Source organism: Podarcis gaigeae, assembly GCF_964106915.1.
Source record: "Podarcis gaigeae genome assembly, chromosome: 9".
Classification (NCBI taxonomy): domain Eukaryota; kingdom Metazoa; phylum Chordata; class Lepidosauria; order Squamata; family Lacertidae; genus Podarcis; species Podarcis gaigeae.
This window is the reverse complement of record NC_139685.1, coordinates 21,033,678-21,039,677: the sequence shown is the minus strand read 5'-3', so window position 1 is coordinate 21,039,677 and position 6,000 is coordinate 21,033,678.

Below are 6,000 nucleotides of genomic sequence, written 5' to 3'. Positions count from 1 at the left end.
TCCTTCTCACGTTGCCTTCCCCGGACCCCAACCTTGTAAAGTGGGGCCGGCTTGGGGAGCGCAACGTGAGAAGTTGTGAATGAGCCATACACTCTTCAATCCCAGCCCCTTGAGATTGGGATCGAAGGGCACATGGAGTCCTACTCACAGTGCCCTCCTTGAGCCGCTTTGCAAGGCTGGGGTCATTCCAGCCTCACAAAGCAACTCAGGGCTGGTGTAGCTGCAGCAGCGTGGGTGGCAAGAGCTGAGCTGGCTGGTATTGCGCTCCTTTTGCCCTCCACACCCCATGCCCCACCCACCTGGCGTGCACGCAACCCACGCACCATTAAAGCACACTTCTCCACTGCTGGGTTTGATGGGATTTTCTATGTTCTTCCTATGCTCTTATGTTCTCTGTTTTAACTACAGTGGTACCTCAGGTTACATACACTTCAGGTTACATACGCTTCAGGTTACAGACTCCACTAACCCAGAAATAGTACTCAGGGTTAAGAACTTTGCTTCAGGATGAGAACAGAAATCGTGCTCTGGCGGTGCGGCAGCAGCAGGAGGCCCCATTAGCTAAAGTGGTGCTTCAGGTTAAGAACAGTTTCAGGTTAAGAACGGACCTCCGGAACATATTAAGTTCTTAACCCGAGGTACCACTGTAGTTTGTTAGGAAGCCAATGAAAGACACACAACCTTCAGCTGATTGCTTGGCTGGGGTATCCATATCCCCGGCTTTAACTAGTATCCTTCAAGATAAATCTGACAAAGAGGACGTTTCATTCTAATTGCATTCTAAGCACTCCAGCTTCAAACGGCTATGTCGGAAACATCTCTCTGCGAGTGATACTTTGAGTAATACAGGCCTTCTCAGGAAGCAACGTGCCATCTGCTAATCAGCCTTGGACAACAAAACTGGGGCAGGGACTAAATAGAAGTGTGACACACTTTCTCATATGAGGACAACTGCATTTGCCTTCAGAAGTTTACGTGCTCTGTTAATAATATAGCACGTCAGCTAGTTATTAACCCTTTTTTCTATTTAAGTGGAAAATATAAGGAGCTCAATCTAGCCCATGTCCAACACTTTTAGGTCCTATTCATTTCAGCAATATTGAAATCGATGGATCTGAAAAGTGCGTAAGAATGAACACCAGAAATAAGCGACCAAAACACCGATGAGAATAAAATAGTTTTTGTCTGGCACCAGAATGATGACAAAGTCAGTGCCAGGCAGCCCTCCTTGGGAAGATGATTCCACAATTTGGGGGACCACCAGAGAGAAAAAACCTGTTCTTTCATTGCCACCCTATGAACATTTCTCAAAAGCACACAGGGAAGGGCCTTGAATGTTGATATAAGAGATCAGATAGGATTCATACAGGCAAAGGCAGTCCTTGTGTCATGGACTGGCTGGATGCAGAGGAGTGGTGAGAAACATCAGCTGGGGAACCCCCAAGGAAACCCCCAGGGGAAGAAGGCTCAGAGTCGGGAATGGTGTGAAATGAAGATAAGTGGTCAGAGAGGGAAGCGGGGGCAGACTGAGAGGAGGAGGAGGTGTCAGAAGCTGAAGAGGTAACAGGGTTTAGTGAGCAGGAAGAGTCTGTGCCAGAGAGCAGTCCAGAACCAGAGGCAGAAGCAGAGGCTGGAGAGGCAGCAATGAGTAAGACTAGTGAGGAAGCCAGGCTGTCTCCCCTCCTGTGGCGACTAGCTCCACTCCCCACTGGTGTCTCAGAACCTAAAGAGGGACCAAGAGAGTGAGGAGTCTCAGATTGCTTGGGAAGGAACCAAGGGAGGAAGAGACATAGAGAACTGTGGGAAGGTAGAGACCTCCCAATGGCCTCATTGGGACAAGGACTACTAGCAAGAGTTCCTCTGCTCAATAGACCTAGCCTCCTGAGCGGTTTGAGTTGATTTCCCTGTGTGAATTATCACTAACCTGCTCCTGGCTCCCAATCCAGACACCTTAAGGTATTGAGTTTCTAAGCTGTCGAAGGCTTTATACATGGTCCTGAGCACTGCTGAGAAAGACAATGGCTACAATTTTATACTTGCTTGCCTAGGAGTAAGTTCAACTGGGGAGGGGGGAGAATCAGGCGTGTAGTAGAAGGATAGCCATTTGCAAGATACACCATCAGATTCATAAAAACACCACATTGTGTCAATCTGGGTCTGAATGTAGCTGTGTGATAATGCCCTGCAAGAAATATTCTGGAGAGAGAGATTCTGATGTGGCTGGAAGACATTTATGTTGAGCACTATGTGTTATTAAATAAATCTGTTCCAAGGAAGAGTCTGAAAGGGGGAAGGAAATCAAGGCTTTGTCTCATCTTTCGCAGCCAACCCTCCCACACGACTACACAGACAATTATCAACTTGTCAGCAACCGCATAAATAAAATACATTTATCCTGGAAGAACCATTTGCTGATATCCTTTTATTTTGAAAAGGCTTCAACTTCCTTTTTTCTATTAAAAAAAAACACCTGAATTTGTTTGCATCTAGTTACAGAGCTTAATTAAAAAAGAAAGAAGGAAAGAGGTACTGAGGTCATGCCTGCTTGAAAATCAGCCCACTTCCCTAGAAACCTTTTTCATGGCTTCTCCTTTAAAATGTGCAAAAATAGCATATGGTACAGTTGTTCTTGGAGCGAACCACTTTAGAGGGGGAGTTGGATATTTAAATGCTCTCACATTAAAAATGCCCGGAGAGAACTCTGCCTTCGTTGTAAATGAGGTCCTTTAAAAAAAATGGGAGAGCTTTCAAACACATTGTTTTACCAACTTCTCCATCTTAAGTGAGCCTATCTAAAAAGGAAAGTATCGTGCTCTATTTAATTTTTTTCATATTAGTGGGGAAAGGGCATCATGTCCATGTTGAAAAGCTATGCTATTAGTACTTCCAGAGAAAAATAGGTCTGGGGAACTAAGCATTTGAAAACTTTGACTCTGCTTATAATTCAGTCCTGCTCTTAATTTCCCCCAAAGCAGCACATCGCACAAGCAAGTACATAGAAGTAAATATAGTACAATATAAACCTGGAATTTGGAGCACCGGGTTTGACTGGATTTGTATCTTTCCCTAAAACAACAAGAAGAAGAAAGGAGTTGTTGCGTATGCTGTATCTTGAAAGTGATAAAGAAAATATTATCAATCATTTGGTGACTGGGAGGTGGGTGTTGGAGAAGGTGAAATCTTTCAAAATCGCAATTCCACATTCTCAGGTCAATGTGCAGGGAAGTATATGGTGCATGGATCAGGGAGGTTGAAACTGAGAGGAATAAATGGTATCTCTTTAGAGCTACTGAGCGGAGAAAAGAGGCAGCAACATAACAGATTGTGAATGTTCTGAAAGTGGTATATGGACCTTAGTGAAGCCCAGGTGGTGCATCTCCTACGTGATATATCAACATAAGGGATTGCATTGCCAAATCATACCACCTAATCCAGGACTTGACAGAGCTGGAAGGTGATGTCCAGTGTCTATTGCTTGTCCCAAGGTTCTGGCTGTGATCAATATGCTACCTCCAGACCAGACTTCACAAATCCAGTGCCTTCCTGATGCTTCAGACTGCATCTTCCTTCAACCCAAGTCATTGCAGGTTGTGCTGCTTGGGGCAGATGGCAGCTGTAGTTCAAAACATCTGGAGAATGCCAGGTTGCAGAAGGCTGCACTCAGTTGCCCTTTGTTGCAAATATTATTCTGCCCTTTCAACTTCTGCTTTGGGAGAGACAGGGAGGTAAGTGAACATGCCCATGAGGACAAACTGTGGTCATGGATCATCGAAACATCTGGCATCCTGGCAAGAGACAGCTCGTTTTTTGTTATCTATTCCTTCTTCATTAGTATTCCACCAATGTTTGGAAGCAGAAGAATACATTAACCTTTCCAAAGGATGCATTCTTCCTCCATGCTCTCAAAAACCATGTGGAAGAGTCCTATATGGCTTCCTCACATTCCTCCTGGAGACTGAACATTGCAGGCACTTCTTTGCTCCTCATCTTCTAACCCCTCACTTTTTCCTTGTCTACTTTGCACCATCTCAGTCCAGCTATGGCCATGCCCCATCTTTAAAGAAGCAAACACCATGACATATAGACATATGACACATTATATTAAGTATGTCTTTATGAGGCAGGTATTCATGTCAAGTATTCATGCATGTTCTTTCTTTGTAAGGTAAAGGTAAAGGTACCCCTACCCGTACGGGCCAGTCGTGACCGACTCTAGGGTTGCACGCTCATCTTGCTCAAGAGGCCGGGAGCCGGCGCCGTCCGAAGACACTTCCGGGTCACGTGGCCAGCGTGACGAAGCTGCATCTGGCGAGCCAGCACCAGTGCCACACACGGAAACGCCTTTTACCTTCCCGCTATAAAGCGGTACCAATTTATCTACTTGCACTTAGGTGTGCTTTCGAACTGCTAGGTGGGCAGGAGCTGGGACCGAACGACGGGAGCTCACCCCGCCGCGGGGATTCGAACCGCCGACCTTACGATCAGCAAGTCCTAGGCACTGAGGTTCTACCCACAGCGCCACCCGCGTCCCTCTTTCTTTGTAAGAGGCCTTTAATCCTTCCAGTCCAGTTTCTGAGTATAAACTCCACCCATTTTCTTTGTAAACTGCCTTTACCTTCCTTCAATATTGTCCTCAAGTGTACTAGAAGAAAAAGAGGAGTTTGGATTTGATATCCCAATTTGTCACTACTCTAAGGAGTCTCAAAGCGGCTAACAATCTCCTTTCCCCCACAACAAACACTCTGTGAGGTGAATGAGGCTGAGAGACTTCAAAGAAGTGTGACTAGCCCAAGCTGCATGTGGAGGAGCGGGGAAGCGAACCCGGTTCCCCAGATTACGAGTCCACCGTTCTTAACCACTACACCACACTGGCTCTCAATGCCCTCAATGCAACACGAGTCAGTTTTGAATGGTGTAAGTAAGACGTGCATGTTTAAGGACATAAAAGGACACTTTTCCACCAGGAAAGAAGCAACAGGCAATTCCAGCTCTGTCACATAGGTTGGTATTCCAAAATCGCAAAGCAAAACTGGCTGCAGGCACATGGCTAAGCCTTAAATGCCTAACGTCCTTGGAATCGTAAGAAACAGTATTCAACCACACCTGCATGTATAACATCAGCCTGGAAGAACATGCCATGACTGGTACATACAGAATCACTGCTGTCTCTCTGGCCATGTGCAGACAACCTGTGATCAAGATAACACCAAGTGTGAAGGAGGCATGGGCAAATAAACCCAATAGCTGGGGGGAAAGAGTATAAGAGCCACACAGAGTCCACTGGTTATACAATGAATTCATTGGGTGGCAGTCAACTAAGTTCTACTCACTGTAGACCTGTTGGAATTAATGGACATAATTTAGTCATGCTCATCAGGTTTCCACCGGTTAAAACTTAACTGAATGCCACCCATTGTCTTTCTAGTTCACTCTGGAAACAGTGGCTTATTTTAATGGAGAGCCAATTGGTTGTAGACTTTGGCCAAGCAATAAGGCAAGCATTTCGATGCTTCCACTTCTTTCCAGATGGCCAGAATGGATGGCTGGTCAGTTTTACCACATGGCCAATGGCTTCACGCTCCTGCTTCTCTCTACGCAGCTTCAACAATGTGATTTTTTAAAGCAGTTGTTGTTACCCCACCATGAATGCTCATCTGAAACCACCTTCAGGCTTGATACATATATTCCCATGTGTGGGAGCTATTTTGTGCTCCCAGTTCCCCAAGTAGATAGATTTTTTCTTAATAATTTTTTTAAAAAAATCAGGCTGAAACTCAATTAAAGGATTTTTAACTTTTGAAATCATCGATTTTTAGTCAATTTAGTTATCGATTAAATTTTAATGTCAGTAAAAACATTTGTGCCAAAGGAAGTGTCACTCATTGGGCTAACAGTAATTTCAGGTGGGGCACGTTTCATTGACACCACGGTGGTAGGAAAGGGTTAAAGCCCCTTTCTGGCCCTGATCCTATTTGGGCCCTCAGCACAGCTATTTCTTTT